Source organism: Schistocerca serialis, chromosome 4 (genome assembly GCF_023864345.2).
Source record: "Schistocerca serialis cubense isolate TAMUIC-IGC-003099 chromosome 4, iqSchSeri2.2, whole genome shotgun sequence".
NCBI lineage: Eukaryota > Metazoa > Arthropoda > Insecta > Orthoptera > Acrididae > Schistocerca > Schistocerca serialis.
Genome location: NC_064641.1, coordinates 228,361,899 through 228,377,217, shown reverse-complemented (window position 1 = coordinate 228,377,217; position 15,319 = coordinate 228,361,899). Strand labels below are relative to the sequence as shown.

Sequence of the window (15,319 nt, the reverse complement as noted above, 5' to 3'; positions counted from 1 at the left end):
CTACATTTTAATGAAGATAAATGCCTTAATATAGGCTTTGTTTGATTTATTACAATTTGTATATCATGTGTGTGAATATTGTTTTTCTGAATTTACCTAAAAAATCACTTTTAGTTTAATCAGATATACATTTTGTGTCTGTCAGCGACTCAACACCACCTGTATGTGGTGAGTAGCAATCTATTCCTTGTATACTGTTGTCTTTATGACCTACACATCATGAAAAGAATAAAATGTTTGTATTTATTCTAGATCCAACAACAGAAAATCCAGGGTGGAATACAGCATTATTATGAACACACACACACACACACACACACACACACACACACACACACACACACACACACACACACACACGCATGCACGCACGACTACAGTCTCTGGCTGCTGGGACCACACTGCGAGCAGCAGCGCTTTATGAGTGACAACTGGAGGTAGGGAGGAGGATGAGGCGGGGAGGAGGAGGGATAGCAGGGGAGGGGTGGGGGACAGTAAATTGCTGCTTGTGGGAGCATGCAGGGATGAGGTGGAGAGGGTATGGCAGCTAGGTGTAGCCGTAAGATTATATGGAGGGCGGGGGAGGGTTAGCAGGGAAGAGGCGAGTTAAAAAGACTGTGGGATTGTTGGTACAATACAGGACTGTGTAGTGATGGAATGGGAATATGGAAGGACTAGAAGGCAGGGACAAGACTAATGAAGGTTGATATCAGGAGGGTTATGGAAACACACGATATATTGTCTGCACAATAGGTGATGCTTGTGACTGGACTGGCGAGGTTATCAGCGCCCTGACACTTATTAAAACAAACTAATGTGGAGAAGAACTAAAATTGTCGTACACGCAGGCAGTCGAAATGACTGCCCAGTCACTATCTCACGTGCACTCTCTTGTGTAGGTTTGGTGGGCAGTGGAATACCACTGTGGGAGGGGTGGGAAGGATAGTTGGACATTTCTCTTTTCAGGGCACGATGAGAGGTAGTTGAAATCCTGGTGGAGAATGTGATTCAGTTGCTCCCATCCTGGATGGAACTAAGTCATGAGTGTAATGCTCCTCTGTGGCTGGACAGTGGGACTTTGGGAGATGGTGGATGACTGGAGAGATAAGGCATGGTAGATCTGGTTTTGTACAAGTTTGGGAGGGTAATTACGATTTGTGAAGGCCACAGCAAGACCCTCTGGGTATTTTGAGAGGGACTGCTCATCACTACAGGTGCGAGGACCATGGGTGGCTAGACTGTATGGAAGAGACTTCTTGGTATGGAATGGGTGGCAGCTGTCGAAGTGCAGGTATTGCTGGTGATAGGTAAGTTTGATGTGGATGGAGGCTGCAGGCATGGAATACATTGGGCTTTGGAAAAGGTAATGTTCTAAAGTAGTATGGCCAAGGACATTAGAGATGTTAGTGTAAAGGAAAGTGGCATCAATAGTGACGAGCAGGACACTGTGTGGTAAAGGAACATGAACTGTGGAGAGTCGGTGGAGGAAATGGTTGGTATCTTTTATAAACGAGGGTAGGTTGTGGGTAATAGGCTGAAGGTGTTGGTCTATGAGGACAGAGATCCTCTCAGCGGGGGCACCTCAGCCACAATGGGGTGACCTGGGTGGTTGGGTTTATAGAATTCAGGAATCATGTAGAAGGTGAGAGTGCAGGGAGTGGTAGGGACGAGAAAATAGACAGACTCCAGGGAGAGGTTCTGGAATGGGACTAAGGATTTTGGGAGAGACTGGAGATCTTGCTGGATTTCTGGAATAGGGTCACTGTGGCAGCATTTGTAGGTGATGTGGTTCAAAACAACAGTGGTGGAGCCTTTGTCAACAGGTAGGTTTATAAGGTTGGGATCAGTTTTGAGGTGGTGGATTGTAGTTCTTTCTGCGGATGTAAGGGTATTTTGCATGTTGAGGGATTTGGAGAATGATGGTGAGGCAAGATTCGAGATTAAGAAGTTCTGTAAAGTTAGCAGGGAGTGATTTTGGGGGGTAGTGGGGGTGGATCACGGGTGAATGGAGGAGTGAACTGAACAGGCAGGTTCAACATTGATCTTTGGTTGAGTCTGATTGGTAGGGTTGGTGACGAAGAAGTGTTTCCATTGTAGAGACCGGGAGAAGGAAAGAAAGTCTTAAACAAGTCCTGCATGGACATCCTTATCTTCTAGCTTCTTCCCTTTTCCCATTCCAGCATTACATAGTCCTCTATTCCACCAACAGACCCACTGTCTTTTTACTTCTCTCCTCTGCTAACCCTCACCCACCCTCCGTCTAACCTCCTGACTGCACCTAGCTGCCTTATTCTTTCTCCACCACGTTCCTGCATGCTCCCGCAAGCAGCACTTTACCATCCCCCACCCATACCCTGCTATCCCTACTCCTCCACACCCAAGCCTCCTCCCTACCCCTACCACATGGTTGCGTCTTCCATCATGCACTGCTGCTCGCAGTGTGGACTCAGCAGCCAGAGACTGGGGTCATGTGCACATGTAAGTTGCGTTTGCGCAAGTGTGTGAGTGTGTGTGTTTTTTATCTCCGATGAAGGCCTTTTTGGCCAAAAGCTCATTTTCTGACAGTCTTTTTGTTGTGCCTATCTGCAACTCAGCATCTCTGCTACATGGTAAGTAGCAACTAACCTTTTCATAACACTGTAATTAGATCTAGCGAGTCAAATAGGATGACACATGACAAAAAGGTTGTCTATTTAATATTATTTACAGTAAAAGTGAATAAATAATTTATGAGGTAGCACCATGATTTTGGATGAAAGAAGAGTAACTAATATGGCAACAGAAAGAGAGATTTAAAAAATCCAGATAATACGCTTTTTGTCAAATACTTTTCATGTTAGTTTTTCTTCCTCTTCCATGGGCTGCTGCAGTTGTGAACTATAACTGCTAATGCTTCCATGCCATCTTCCATCTCTTTCTTGTCTGTGACAATCTTATCACCTTTATGCATCTACTAATCCTCACATCCTGTTTCCGGTCAGAGTTGCTGGTGGTAACAGTCACGTACATGAGGTGTGCTTTCTTGTGTGTGTGTGTGTGTGTGTGTGTGTGTGTGTGTGTGTGTGTGTGCGCGCTTTGCTGAAAAAAGGCTCTGGCCGAAAGCTTTAATGAGCAACAGTCTTTTTGCTGCACTTGTCTGCAACTCAACGGGTCATCTTTACACTGAGTAGCAAGCTATCCTTTACCTAATACTGTTTACATCCCATTTCTGTTGTTATATACAGGGTGTCCCAGCTATCTTGTCCACCCAAAATATCTCTGGAACAATAACAGCTATTGGAAAACAACTTTCACCGGTATCAATGTAGGGCTGGGGCCCATGAATATACATATTTGGAAACATTCTAAAACGAAAGCATATGTGTTTTTTAACACAAACTTATGTTTTTCTTAAATGGACCTCCTATATTTTTTTCTTCAGCAATCCATAGCATGCTGTATACATGGAAGAACCCTTGAGATATAAGAAGTTTTCAGATAGATTATATAATGGTAAGACAGAGATTCAGGAACCAGACTTTAAATTGTAAGACATTTCCAGGGGCAGATGTGGACTCTGACCACAATCTATTGGTTATGAACTGTAGATTAAAACTGAAGAAACTGCAAAAAGGTGGGAATTTAAGGCATGGGACCTGGATAAACTGAAAGAACCAGAGGTTGTACAGAGTTTCAGAGAAGGCATAAGGGAACAATTGACAGGAATGGGGGAAACAGATACAGTAGAAGAAGAATGGGTAGCTTAGAGAGATGAAATAGTGAAGGCAGCAGAGGATCAAGTAGGTAAAAAGGCGAGGCCTAGTAGAAATCCTTGGGTAACAGAAGAAATATTGAATTTAATTGATGAAAATATAAAAACGCAGTAAATGAAGCAGGCAAAAAGGAATACAAACGTCTCAAAAATGAGATCGACAGGAAGTGCAAAATGGCTAAGCAGGGATGGCTAGAGGACAAATGTAAGAATGTAGAGGCTTATCTCACGAGGGTTAAGATAGATACTGCCTACAGGAAAATTAAAGAGACCTTTGGAGAAAAGAGAACCACTTGCATGAATATCAAGAGCTCAGATGGAAACCCAGTTCTAAGCAAAGAAGGGAAAGCAGAAACATGGAAGGAGTATATAGAGGTTCTATATAGGGGTGATTTTATTGAGGACAATATTATGGAAATGGAAGAGGAGGTAGATGAAGATGAAATGGGAGATATGATACTGTGTGAAGAGTTTGACAGAGCACTGAAAGACCTGAGTCGAAACAAGGCTCCAGGAGTAGACAACATTCCATTAGAACTACTGACAGCCTTGGGAGAGCCAGTCCTGACAAAACTCTACCATCTGGTGAGCAAGATGTATGAGACAGGCGAAATTCCCTCAGACTTCAAGAAGAATATAATAATTCCAATCCCAAAGAAAGCAGGTGTTGACAGATGTGAAAATTTCCGAACTATTAGTTTAATAAGTCACAGCTGCAAAATACTAACGCGAATTCTTTACAGACGAATGGAAAAACTGGTAGAAGCCGACCTCGGGGAAGATCAGTTTGGATTCCGTAGAAATGTAGGAACATGTGAGGCAATACTGACCCTACAACTTATCTTAGAAGAAAGATTAAGGAAAGGCAAACCTACGTTTCTAGCATTTGTAGACTTAGAGAAAGCTTTTGACAATGTTGACTGGAATACTCTCTTTCAAATTCTGAAGGTGGCACGGGTAAAATACAGGGAGCGAAAGGCTATTTACAATTTGTACAGAAACCAGATGGCAGTTACAAGAGTCGAGGGGCATGAAAGGGAAGCAGCGGTTGGGAAGGGAGTAAGACAGGATTGTAGCCTCTCCCCGATGCTATTCAATCTGTATATTGAGCAAGCAGTAACGGAAACAAAGGAAAAGTTCGGAGTAGGTATTAAAATCCATGGAGAAGAAATAAAAACTTTGAGGCTCGCTGATGACATTGTAATTCTGTCAGAGACAGCAAAGGACTTGGAAGAGCAGCTGAACGGAATGGACAGTGTCCTGAAAGGAGGGTATAAGATGAACATCAACAAAAGCAAAACGAGGATAATGGAATGTAGTCGAATTAAGTCGAGTGATGCTGAGGGAATTAGATTAGGAAATGAGACACTTAAAGTAGTAAAGGAGTTTTGCTATTTGGGGAGCAAAATAACTGATGATGGTCGAAGTAGAGAGGATGTAAAATGTAGACTGGCAATGGCAAGGAAAGCGTTTCTGAAGAAGAAAAATTTGTTAACATCGAGTATTGATTTGAGTGTCAGGAAGTCGTTTCTGAAAGTATTTGTATGGAGTGTAGCCATGTATGGAAGTGAAACATGGACGATAAATAGTTTAGACAAGAAGAGAATAGAAGCTTTCGAAATGTGGTGCTACAGAAGAATGCTGAAGATTAGATGGGTAGATCACATAACTAACGAGGAGGTATTGAATAGAATTTGGGAGAAGAGGAGTTTGTGGCACAACTTGACTAGAAGAAGGGATCATTTGGTAGGACATGTTCTGAGGCATCAAGGGATCACCAGTTTAGTATTGGAGGGCAGCGTGGAGGGTAAAAATCGTAGAGGGAGACCAAGAGATGAATACACTAAGCAGATTCAGAAGGATGTAGGCTGCAGTAGGTACTGGGAGATGAAGAAGCTTGTACAGGATAGAGTAGCATGGAGAGCTGCATCAAACCAGACTCAGGACTGAAGACCACAACAACATCAACAACAACAACAACAACAACATCCATAGCATGACAAAGCACATACACAATGGTGTTGATTGCATCGTAATACTCCCATTACATCCAGAGATATTGAGACGCGAAGTTGACGCTTTAACCACCCGACATGCGCTGCTAGCGCACGTCCTGAGGCTCAGGCGAGAACCCCATGGTACCCGTAATTGCGATGTGATTGACAAGTAAGTGTCATTCTTGATAAGTATGGAGGTGTGATTACACATGTCAATCACATCGTGATTACGGGCAGCATGGGGGTCATGCCTGAGCTTCAGGACATGCGCTAGCAGCGCAAGTCAGGTGTTTCAAGCGTCAACTTCGTGTCTCAATATCTCGGGATGTAATGGGAATATTGCGATGCAATCAACGCCATTGTGTATGTGCTTTGTCATGCTATGGATTGCTGAAGAAAAAATATAGGAGGTCCATTTAAAAAAACATAAGTTCGTGTTAAAAAACACATACGCTTTCGTTTTAGAATGTTTCCAAATATGTACATTCATGGGCCCCAGCCCTACATTGATACCGGTGAAAGTCGTTTTCCAATAGCTGTTATTGTTCCAGAGATATTTTGGGTGAACAAGATAGCTGGGACATCCTGTATATTCATCCCTCCAACCCCCTCCAACCCCCTTCTCCCCCCCCCCCCCCCTGCCCCCACCAGCCACCACATCTACTGCATATTCCAAGAGCTTCAGGGTCTACATTCATATTTGACAGTAGAAGTGCTCCCTACCAGTGTATTGTTCACTATCCATTGATGCTGTACGAGGTGTGCTACTAACATGTCACTTCTCCCTGTAATGTGTTTCCATGTTGTTTTTTCCTCACTTCTTTTAATATCTCATAAATTTTTGCAACTTCTGTCCACCTAAATTTACCTGATAGCTCGTTGTTTCAAATGCTTACAGTTTTATCTTCTCTAACGACCCCTCAGTCCGTGTTTCACTTCCAAACAGAGTCACACCTCTCACACATTTTCCGGGATTTCCTTTGTTCCACATTCATATCTGATACCATACTGTCCAGTCACATTAACATGACCACCTGCCAAAAGCCTGAATAATCACCTTCTGCAGTGCAGACTGCAGCAAAACATGCAAGACAAGTCAATGAGGTTCTGGAAGGTATCAACAGGAATGTGAAGCCATGCCGACACCAGTGCTGTGGACAGCTGCGCAAGGTTTCTTGGTTGAGGATCCGTGACTTGGACTGCCTGATCGAGGTGGTCCCAGAAATTCTCGATTAGGTTTAAACCTGGGGAGTTTGGTGGGCTGGTGAGAATGGTAAACTCATCCTGGTGCTCTTCGAACCATGCACATCAATTGTGAGTTGTGCGACACGCTGCACTCTCCTGCTGTAGATACCACTGAGGGGTTGACATGGTCCTCATGGATAGGTGCATACTTGTGTTGATCCATTATGCCTTCCAGAATGATGAGATCACCCAGGGAACGCCGTGAGAACATTTCCCAGACTGTAGTGCTTTCTTCTCTGGCCTGAACCCTTTGCTTTCAGATGTTTCACGCAGTACATGCCAATTGCCACCTTCCAATGGAGCATAAAATGTGATCCATCTGAAAAGGCCACCATTCAGTTGCAGTACTGGCATGCAAATTTCAGCTTTTGTGGCCCTCAAACAGCAGTCAACATGGGTACATAAATAAGCTGCCTGCTGCCTTTTTGGACATCATATAAAGTGCTCCATTTCTGCATTACAACAACTGCACCGTTTTCCACATCCCCCAAAATGTTTTATATACCCTCCACTGCTAGTGCTGCCACTTGCCATCTGCGAGTGGTTATTGGACAGTGGATTGAACATAGGCTGTGGGCATATTACTGTGACTGGACCATGAAGTGGGACTCTTTAATTCCAGGAAGTTTTCTTTGCTCATATCAATCTACTTCTGATATAGTCCATTAAATTTTGTGCATGCAGCCACACAAATAAAATTTCTTCCACTGATATTTCGACCACGTATCATCTGGCCATCCTCAGAGTGAGTCGCAAGACTGACTGCATCTTGAGACTCACTCTGAGGATAGCCGGTTGCATGCCCGAAATTTAATGGACTATTCATTATGCCGCGAAAAGTTGAAAATGCATATACTTCTGATATCTCCCCTGTTTTAGGCATACTGTGGAATCTCACTTCCTAAGCAGTTGAATTATCTCATTGCTTCGACTGCAGTATACCTCATTTTTATGTTAAAAAGCCACTATTCTTTTTACTATTCATTATTATCATTCTCTTAGAGATTAATGAAGTGTATTGCATGTTACATATTATGGTTGCCGTTATTTTAAAGGAACATATAGGATGGGAATCTTCTACAATTTGTTTTATGATTTGCCTATTACAGAGCAAAATAATATGAAACTAATGAATGAAAAATAGGAAACTTTCATACTAGCATTGTAGACAAGAATTTAGCACAGACAGGAAAAACCATCCGTAAATGCCAACTAGATAGAGAGATGAGTCTTTACTGCAGCACACAAATATTTTTTCTCCTACACTATACACTGAGGGAATTAGATTAGGAAATGAGACACTTAAAGTAGTAAAGGAGTTTTGCTATTTGGGGAGCAAAATAACTGATGATGGTCGAAGTAGAGGGGATATAAAATGTAGACTGGCAATGGCAAGGAAAGCGTTTCAGAAGAAGAGAAATTTGTTAACATCGAGTATAGATTTAAGTGTCAGGAAGTCGTTTCTGAAAGTATTTGTATGGAGTGTAGCCACGTATGGAAGTGAAACATGGACAATAAATAGTTTGGACAAGAAGAGAATAGAAACTTTTGAAATGTGGTGCTACAGAAGAATGTTGAAGATTAGGTGGGTAGATCACGTAACTAATGAGGAGGTATTGAATAGGATGGGGGAGAAGAGAGGTTTGTGGCACAACTTGACCAGAAGAAGGGATCGGCTGGTAGGACATGTCCTGAGGCGTCAAGGGATCAGAAATTTGGCATTGGAGGGCAGTGTGGAGGGTAAAAGTCGTAGAGGGAGGCCAAGAGATGAATACACTAAGCAGATTCAGAAGGATGTAAGTTGCGGTAGGTACTGGGAGATGAAGAAGCTTGCACAGGATAGAGTAGCATGGAGAGCTGCATCAAACCAGTCTCAGGACTGAAGACCACAACAACAACAACAACAACAACAACAACACTATAATAATAGACAATGGAATAAAAATAATGTTAAGAAATAAATATAATCACACACTGTACAGCTGAGGTGTTGAGTAATCAACAGGCACATAAATACAAGTGAAATTATTCCAAGGTTTTGGACAGCGTCCTTCCTCAACCCAAAAAAACACATACATACATGTACGGCTAAACTGCCTGTAACTACCCCCATATTCCACATTCAGCAAATCACTGAAATGCAGGGATGAGGGTACATCCCTTTTACCATATACACTTTGTGATCAAAATTATCTGGACACCTGGCTGAAAATGACTTACAAGTTCGTGGCACCCTCCATCGGTAATGATGGAATTCAATATGGTGTTGACCCACCCTTAGCCTTGATGACAGCTTCCACTCTTGTAGGCATATAATCAGGGGCTGGAAGGTTTCTTGGGGAATGGCACCCCATTCTTCACAGGCTGCTGCACTGAGGAGAGGTACTGATGGCGGTCAGTGAGGCCTGGTACGAAGTCGGCGTTCCAAAACATGCCAAAGGTGTTCTATAGGATTCAGGTCAGGACTCTGGAGGCCAGCCCGTTGCAGGGATGTTGTTGTTGTGTAACCACTCCGCCGCAGGCCGTGCATTATGAACAGGTGCTCGATCATGTTGAAAGATGCAATCGCCATCCCTGAATTGCTCTTCAACAGTGGGAAGCCAGAAAGTGCTTAAAACATCAATGTAGGCCAACAACAAGGGGTGCAAGGCCCCCCTCCATGAAAAACACAACCACACCATAACACCACCGCTTCTGAATTTTACTGTTCGCATTACACATATTGGCAGATGACGTTCACCAGGCTGATTTGTAACTCCACACAACATTTTTCCACTGTTCAATCATCCAACGTTTATGCTCCTTACACCGAGCCAGGTGTCGTTTGGCATTTACTGGCCTGATGTGTGGCTTATGAGCAGCCGCTCAACCATGAAATCCAAGTTCTCTCACCTTCCGCCTAACTGTCATAGTACTTGCAGTGGATCCTGATGCACTTTGGAATTCCTGTGTGATGGTCTGTAAAGATGTTTGCCTATTACACGTTACGACCCTCTTCAACTGTCAGCATTCTCTGTCAGTCAACAGATGAGGTCGGCCTCTATGCTTCTGTGCTGTATGTGTCCCTTCACGTTGTCAATTCACTATCAAATCGGAAAGAGAGGACCTAGGGATGGTTGGTTGGTTTAAAGATTAAAGGGACCAAACTGCAAAGGCCATCGGTCCCTTGTTTCATAAACACACAGAGCATATTTAAACCATCCACCAGTCAGGCTGAGCATTAAAAAAAAAAAAAAAATTCCGGGGGAAGAAAAGCCCCAAGGTCAACGGTAAGGCAACATGGAAAATGGAGCACAGCGACAAAAACAAAATATAGAAGAAAGGCAGAAAGAATTAAAACTGTACAGCAGAGAACCGTGGCTGGCTGATCACGAAAATAAAAGGATGAGCCAGCCACCCTGCAACATGTTAAAACGTCCAGCCTGAAAGATTAGGGTGGAGTCAAATTACACCACAAAACTAAGTAAAATATACAGCACAGAAGAGGACGACGCAACAAAATTAGATGGACTTATAAAAGCCGCTTGCACGAATAAAACTTAAAATCCAATCTGCCATAGAGACATTGTCACCTAAAAGAGACGCCTGTGGGCGGTTAAAAGAGGACATTCCAACAACATATGGGCCACCATCATGTTTGCACCACATCGACAATTAGGGGGGGGGGGGGGGGGGGGGTGTCCTCTCGATGCAGCAGATGACCATTCATCAGCCAAGAGTGACCAATGCCACAGCTTCCAATGATGTCTGAAGGGGCACAGGAACACTACAGGACATACACGCAGGCTCTACCTGACACACTATTGTAAGCGCTACGGTGACAGTAATAGCCCCTGTATCCATAAAGGACAGGGGTCTGCATTGCCGGGAACCAGTTTTCCTGGAGGGCAATGCAGAAAGCAGGCGTCATGCTTAGAAGCTGACGTAGCTCAGGTAGATGGCTAAAATAACCGCCACAATTCCACTGGAGGTTTGTACAAAGCATGTCCTGTAGGGGCATGAAGACACTGAAAAGGCAAATTACTTCACAGGGTCACATGCTGCCACCGACTGAGTGACTGACGTCTCAGCATCAATCGTTTCTGAGGAGATGGCGAGATCTAGATCATCAGGGGACGCAAAGAGATCGACCTCATCCTCAGAGGCTGAGATGACAGGAAGCGGTGGTGTGGGAACCACCGGGTCCTTATTCTTCTTAGAGAGCTTCCTCTTCTCTCTCTTGTCTTTGGGAGGAGGGTTCGCATGCTGGCATGCTGGGAGGGCTTTCCTGACGTATTGTCAGGAAGAGAGGAAGAGCGTGAAGCCCTTCGCCCAGCAGCTGGTGGCTTCTTCAGCCAATGGCTAGTGTCTTGTGAGACAATAGTAAAGTCCTTGGAAGGGACTCCCCCAAGGGACCCCTTTAGAACGCGTGAGGACAGAGGAGGCCGTTGCTTCTCCGGCTGAGTAGTTGGAGAAGGCTGTCGCTTCTCCGGCTGAGAGGTGGGGACTGACGTTCGGGGCGCACTGCTCCCAAACTGGGTATTCTGGGAGTAGTGGAAGATGGAGAGGCCCCTACCAGCGGTGGGACAGGCGTAACTTGACTGCTATGTGGGCCAACTGAGAAAGGATTCTTTGCAGGAACTGGTGGCGGCAGTGTTACAGCAGCATAACTCCTCAACATAGGTGTGGGGTTGAGTCGTTCTAGCTTCTTCTTTGCCTCTTGGTAAGTTAAACGGTCCAGGGTCTTAATTTCTCGTATCTTCCGCTCTCGTTGATAGACTGCACAGTCTGGCGAGCAGGGAGAATGATGCTCCCCACAGTTAACACGGGTGGGAGGCGGAGCACATGGAGAATTGGGATGCGAAGGTCGTCCACAATCTCGACACGTGGGGCTGGCAGGGCGTCTGGGGAAGATGTGTCCGAACTTCCAGCACTGGAAGCATCGCATAGGGGGTGGGACATAGGGCTTGACATCGCACTGATAGATCATGACCTTGACCTTCTCGGGCAAGCAGTCGCCCTCAAAGGGTAGGAGGAAAGCACCGGTAGCGATCCTATTATCCTTGGGCCCTCTAAAGACACGATGGAGTAAGTGTACACCTCATCGTGCCAGGTTCTCCCATAACTCGTCATCAGACTGTAGCAGAAGATCTTTATGAAAGATAATCCCCTGGACCATATTTAAGGAGTCATGGGGAGTGACATTAATGGGTATGTCACCGAGCTTCTCACAGGCAAGTAATGCCCATGACTGTGTAGATGAAGCTGCTTGTATCAGGATGGCACCACTCCTCATTTCGGAAAGAGACGCCACTTCCCAAACTTACCTTCAAGATTGTTCACAAAGAAGAGAGGCTTAGTCCCCAAAAATGAATCCCAATCAGTTCTGCTGCACACAAAGTATCGTGGTGAATACGGCTTCTGTTTGTCCGCAGCCCTATGTCCCTCCCATGGTGTGGCTAGGGAAGGGAATGATTTGGGGTCATATGTCACAGCATTAAATTCTACCTTACTGCGCTTAGAGACGTTGGCGGTCGTTCGACCACCGGATTGAGACTTCATCCGCTTCATTGCAGGTTGTCTGCCCCGATGCCACCCACTCTGACCAGTGGGTCTCTCCACGGGCGCCACCCAGCCGCAGGATGGCCGTTGCCAGGAGTCCGAATGCCCCAGAGAGACAGGCATCTACTCCTTGGCTTACGTGGGGAGGTGTCAGCTCGGGCATCGGCAGTACGATCCCTGTGTTGTTAGGGGGCTACAACCAAGAGGGTACATGACGACTCCACCACAACGGGCTGGCTACCGTGCTGAATTTTGGTTGCCATGGGAAGTGCATAGTTATTGTGGATGCGGATGGTGACGCATTAAGGGTGTAACTTACGCAACCCATCAGGTGTGTATACCCAAAATGAGGGATGGTGGGTGCAGTTACGACGCCAAGATGATGAAGAGTGCCAAGGTCTTAGGGCACAGAAGATTGATGGTGCACCACATAAGGTGTCCTTCCCCAAAAGGCTCGTACTTCTGTTGAATTTGGAAGAATGGAGGTCAAATCCTAATGGGGACCATCACATTAAAGGCCGAAATGTTGGAGACTCCTTTTAGTCACCTCTTACGACAGGCAGGAATACCGCGGGCCTATTCTAACCCCCGAACCCGCAAGGGGGAGGACCTAGGGATGTTCGAGAGTATGGAAATCTCACGTACAGATGTATAAAACAAGTGACACCCAATCAATCAACTGACCACGTTCGAAGTCCATGAGTTCCGCGGAGCGCTCCATTCTGCTCTCTCACAATGTCTAATGACTACTGAGGTCACTGATATGGAGTACCTGGCAATAGGTGGCAGCACAATCCAACTAATATGAAAAACTTATGTTTTTTGGGGTGTCCGGATACTTTTGATCACATAGTGTATTAGGGTTTCAGTGAAACCCAATGCAGTTTGTGAAGAATGACTTCTCAAATGTCAGTAATTAGTTTAATCTTGTTGTTGCAGACCCTACTGGAGAGACATTTATGGGGCTGTAGTATATTCTTAGGTTCGTTACTTTATACAGGTCCTGGAAATCCATATTTGATATCCACCTTCAGAGGTTCAAACAAACCTGTGACTAACAACATTTGAGAAGGAAAGTTGCCACTCACCATATAGCGAAGATGCTGAGTTGCAGATAGGCACAACAATTAGATTTTCACACTTAAAGCTTTTGGCCCACAGCCTTTGTCAACAATACACACACACACACACACACACACACACACACACACACACACACACACACACACACACACACACACACACCTGCAGTCTCAGGCAACAGAAACCACACTGTGAGCAGCAGCACCAGTGCATGATTGGAGTGGCAACTGGGTGGGCTAAAGGAGGAGGCTGGGGCAGGGAGGGGGAGGGGGAGGAATAGTATGGTGGGGATGGCGGACAGTGAAGTGCTGTAGGTTGGGCAGTGGGCAGGGGAGAGGTGGGGAAGGGGTAGCGGAAAAGGAGAGAACTAGAGAGAAATAAATAAAAAATAAAATAATATAAATTAAAAAAGACTGGGTGTGGCAGTGGAACGACAGCTGTGTAGTACTGGGATGGGAGCAAGGAAGGGGCTGGATGGGTGAGGACAGCAACTAACAAAGGTTGAGGCCAGGTGCGTTACGGGAATGTAGGATGTATTGCAGGGAAAGTTCCCACCTGTGCAATTCAGAAAAGCTGGTGTTGGTGGGAAGGATCCATATGGCACAGGCTGTGAAACAGTCACTGAAATGAAGGATATCATGTTTGGCAGCGTGTTCCGCAACAGGATGTTGTTTCTCAGCCAGTTTGTCGGTGGCCACTCATGCTGATGCGCAGCTTGTTGCTTGTCAGACCTACATAGAATGCAGCACAGTGGTTGCAGCTTAGCTTGTAGACCATATGACTAGTTTCACAGGTAGCCCTAACTTTGATATGATAGGTGATGTTAGTGATGGGACTGGAGTCCAGAACCTACACAATATACTCGTCCATCCTTACACAACCCCTGCTCCCAATGCCATACCTCATGGCTCATATTCCTGTAACAGACCCAGATGCAAGACCTGTCCCATACATCCTCCCACAACCACCTAATCCAGTCCGGTCACTAACATCGCTTTTCCCATCAAAGGTAGGGCTACTGGTGAAACCAGCAATGTGGTTAACAAGCTAAGCTGCAACCACTGTGCTGCATTCTATTTAGGTACAACAACCAACAAGCTGTCTATCCGCATGAATGGCCATTGACAAACTGTGGCCAAGAAACAAGTGGACCACCATGTTGCTGAACATGCTGCCAAACATGATATCCTTCATTTAGATGACTGCTTCACAGCCTGTGCCATATGTATCCTTCCCACCAACATCAGCTTTCCTGAATTGCGCAGGTGGGAACTTTCCCTGCAATCCATCCTACGTTCCTGTAACCCTCCTGGCCTCAACCTTCGTTAGTCGCCGTCCTCACCCATCCATTCCCTTCCCTGCTCCCATTCCAGTATTACACAGCCGCCATTCCACCACCAACCCCAGTCTTTTTTTTATTTATTTTATTTTTTTAATTTTTTATTAATTTCTCTGTATTTCTCTCCTTTTCTGCTACTTCCCCCTCCCCACCACTCCGCTATCCGCTGCCCAACCTGCAGCACTTCACTGTCAGCCTTCCCCACCATACTATCACTCCCCCTACCTGCCCCAGCGTCCTCCGTTATCCCACCCAGTCACCACTCCCATCATGCACTGGTGCTGCTGCTCAGTGTGGTTTCAGTTGCCTGAGACTGCAGTCGTGTGAGAGAGTTGCGTTTGCGTGTGTGTGTGCGCATATGTG

At 45.3% G+C, this 15,319-nt stretch overlaps 1 protein-coding gene across 2 annotated transcripts in view; it reads right to left on the bottom strand.

Moving 5' to 3' along the window:
• The window catches only part of LOC126473398 (brefeldin A-inhibited guanine nucleotide-exchange protein 1), a 285,458-nt gene that overhangs the window by 111,429 nt on the left and 158,710 nt on the right, over positions 1–15,319 (bottom strand). The window lies entirely within an intron of this gene.